Genomic DNA, 3,924 nt, shown 5'->3' on the forward strand with positions numbered 1-3,924 from the left:
AGCTCGACTTCATGCTGTGTGGCACAGGGGGAGACCCTGCACAAATGTGTTCCCAGGCAGGACCAGAATTTCTCCTGAGAAAGAGGGTAATAAACCCAGGAAGGAACTGCTTGCAACTAAGGCCCAGAGCCTCAGTAGCTCAGCTCCAGGGAACTTCTGAGGCTCTGAGTGTAGCAATCTCAGTTTTCTGTGTGCTGAGGAGTATTTTCTAAGCTGGCTGCTATTTTGGGTCCTGCACAGGGGTTGGTCCTGGGAGGGTGTAGCTCTGCTTGAGCTCTACAGCTCTTGGCAGCATCACTGGAAAGGAGGATGCTGCACTGAGCTGTGCTGCCCCAGCTGAGAGCTCTGGAGCTGAGTATGAGTTGTGCTGTGTTTGTAGGTTGTGTGTGCACCAGGGAGGGAGGTACAGCAAACTGTGTCACGGCAGCATTGCAAACAGCACAGCCAAACCACACAGCTCACCCCTCCACTCCCAAACACCCAACCCCCAAAGGCAGAGCTGAGAGAATTCCAGAAGGTTTGCTGCCACTTGGCAGGATCTCGTTTGTGGAAAGGGGAGGCTGATGAAGGGCAGAGGGTTTTACATCACTGGCTGCAAAGCTCTAGTGGCTTTCTCAGCCTAGAACAGATTTGTGTGTCCCCAGCAGCTAATTCTGGCCCTGTAACCCCTGTCTGAGGCTGATCTAGAGATGACCTCATTTGCATGATGGAGCAGAATGGAGAGAAGCTACCAAGATTCCAGAGATGATTCAGCTCTTGACATTCTGTTTCTGCAGGAAAGTGCCTGTATTGGAAAACACATGCTGGTAATGCAGCCTCAAACCCAACTGTAATGGGCAGGTTCTCCAGCTTCTCTCAGTAACTTTTTGTCCTTAAGTTCATCACTCTTGAATGGGCATAGCTGGGAGTCACAGGGCAGAAACACAGCGAGCAGGGCACTGACTTTTGCCTTCCTCTAACACTGGCATATTGCTGATGATGACAGTCCTTCCCTGGGCTGCAAGGTGCAGCAAGGAGATGTCAGCTTCATTTTGAGAGATGTGCAGCAGGTCAGGCTGAATTCAGTGACCAGACATGGCCTGTGGCACTGTCTGAACAGACCCTGAGGGGCTCCAGCAGGATCTCTTGCCATGTGCAGCACCCTGGGGCCAAGGGGGTCAGTTCTGGAGTGAGAGGTCTCTGCTTTTAGGACCAAGCTTCTCTGACTGTGTAGTATTAAAAACATGCCACTGCTTTGTGAGCAGATACCACCTGTGAACATCTCAGCTCTGATGTTAAAGGCTCGACCCCCAAACCACCGGAAAGATTCATGACTGAGGGGAAAACACAGCAGTGTTTGGGCTGAGCCTTTTCCCCCACACTTGCTCTTCCTTTCCAGGGCTCAGGGCGGTCTCAAAACCCAGACCTGGTGTTTGCCATCTGTGCTTCGCTGAGTCTCAGGCTCCTGACTTGAGAGGCTGAACATCAGGCAGCAGAGTCTTTCTCTGACCTTGAGGTTCAGCTGGTTGCAAGTCCTTGGTGTCCTGCCCCAGGGGAGACTGATGCATGTGTCACCTCTGCTGTTCTTTTCAGAGCAAGATGAAGGTGCTGCTGAGCCTCACTCTGGTGCTGACACTGCTGGGTAAGATACAAGTTTTATTTTCCTTGCCTGATTTCTCCTCTGCATTTGCTGTAAGAGCCCTTGGTTCCTCTCCTCCTGTAGTGGGAATCCCTCAGAGCTGGCAGCTCCTCTGCTGGGTTCCAGTAACTCCTCTGGTCTCTGGTGCTGCATCCTCCCTTCCTGCAGACCTCACATATATATAGGCTTCAAATTGCATCCCTGGATATGTCCTGTACTTAGTCAGGCTCCAAGGCTTTGAAAGTAGAACAAGTTTACCAAGTCTAAATACAGGGAAAGGTTTCCAAGGTATTGATTTTGGCTCTGCTCAGGGTAACCATCTCCCTTGGTCTTCTCCGCTGGCAAATATTTGTCATTTTCAGCTCTGCAGCTGGTCAAGACTAAAAGAACCTGTTTGGGAAGCTGGAGCACTTTGCATGTATTATTTACAGGCCATCAGACAAGCACTTGGTGCTTGGCCAGGGCCCAGCCCTTGTAGCTTTTGGACAGGCTGAGCAGAATGGCTCAGCCACGAGGACAAACGTACCTGTCTGAGCAGCTCCTGGCTGAATCAGCTCACCTAGCTCTCAACAAACAAGTGCCAGAGCCTCAGCCTCATCCTGCTGGGGCCACTGCAGGCTCTGGAGCACAGAGGGTTTCTCTCAACAAGCTCCAGTAGCATTTTCTGCCCCACTTGTTCCATAGCACCGTTTAGGATGGAGAAGACCTGTAAGCCCCTTCCTGCCACACGCCCTGCAGTGCTGTGCCAGCTGCTGCTTCGTGCTGGTTGTGTCAGCCCTGTGCTCTTTGATGTTCCTCTGTTTCATGGGGTTTTCCCCACTGTCCAGCTTCTCTAGAAACCCCAAGCTGTAGTTATGTGGGCAGACAAGTACAAGCCCAGGTCTGGAGCCTGTGAGCAAAGGGGAAGGAAGCCAAATAGGCAGGTTGTGAAGGAGGAGACAAAAATCTGTGTGAAGCTTTGGATCGCCCCTGGCCTGGTGCAGATGAGAGAGGCTCGGGCTGTCCCAGCCCGTGACTCAGAGGAACAGCCCTGCAGGAGCTGCAGAGTTTGGCTCCGAGGCGTGGAAGGGCTGGGGCTGTGCTCCCCAACTTCCCTTCTGCGCAGCTTGTCCCGTGAGGCTGCAGCCCCTGGTCTGGCGGCAGGAGGATGTGCTGCCCCACATCCCAGGCACGCCAGGAGCAGGGGGCAGGGAGAGGCTTAGCCTCGGTGCTGGTCAGTGCTGCGAGCCCCAGGCGGATCTGGAGAGGAGATAGCCATGGGGCCAGGCAGGCTGCACCTGGCTGTCCTCCCTGCACTCATCCTGCTGTCCTTGTCCCCGGCAGAGCGATGCGGTGGGTCTGGCTGGGTCTTCACAAAGCCTCAGCTCCAAGCTAGCACCGGGGACTCTGTCCTGCTGCAGTGCCTCTTCCTGGACCTGGAGATCAACGGCTGGACCGTGACCAAAGTGGACTGGCTGCACAAGGCACGAGGCAGCACACAGGTGGGTCAGGGGGTGTGTGATGGAGTGGCATGTGGGGGCTGCTGGCTGGGCAGGGAGAGCAAGGAGGATGTGGGGAAGTCTGTCTGCCCAGCCCAGGCCAGGGAGGAAGGTTCCCCAAGAGGAGGAAGGTTCCTCCAGGGGAGGAAGGCTCCCTGTGTGGTGGTGGGACACCTCTGCCCCTGTGGTGCTGCAGGGGATGCACAGCTCTGGGTGCTGTGTCCTGGGGCTTTGCAAGAGTGTGGGAGTGAGCTGAGCTGGGTGCAAGGAGAGCCTGCCCAGGGACAGGCAGAGAGCATGGGCTCTGGAGGAGGGAAGGCTCACTGGGCAGTGCCCTTCTGGGCTCCTTTCACTGACGCTGTCTGTGCCCTGGCAGGAGGAGATGGTGTTTTACTACTACAGCAACCACGCTGTCCCCGTGGGCAGATTCAAGGGCAGGGTGCAGTGGAGAGGGGACACATCCTGTGGGAATGGCTCTATCCAGCTGCAGGATGTGCACGTGAATGACAGTGGCACCTACGAGTGTGAGGTGAGGCTGCTCCAGGCCAGCAGCATCTTCAGGAACCAGACAGTGCTGCACGTCAGCTCCACAGCACTGAAAGGTACGTGCTGTGCCCTGTGACTGCTCCTCTTTCCCCTCACCCTGGTCATCCCCACTCCGAGGGGCTGCAGAGGCTCTGGAGGCTTCAGACCTGCCACCACCGTTCTCCTGCAGCCGTGGCACGGTGCCTGCGGTGCCATCCCCTGCCTTGGTGTCTCCCAGCAGAACGAGGAGCAGCAGGTGCCCAGGGTGCTGCACCTCTGGGAGAATCTGGGTTTTGGCCAGCA

Source organism: Acanthisitta chloris, unplaced genomic scaffold (genome assembly GCF_000695815.1).
Source record: "Acanthisitta chloris isolate BGI_N310 unplaced genomic scaffold, ASM69581v1 scaffold8305, whole genome shotgun sequence".
NCBI lineage: Eukaryota > Metazoa > Chordata > Aves > Passeriformes > Acanthisittidae > Acanthisitta > Acanthisitta chloris.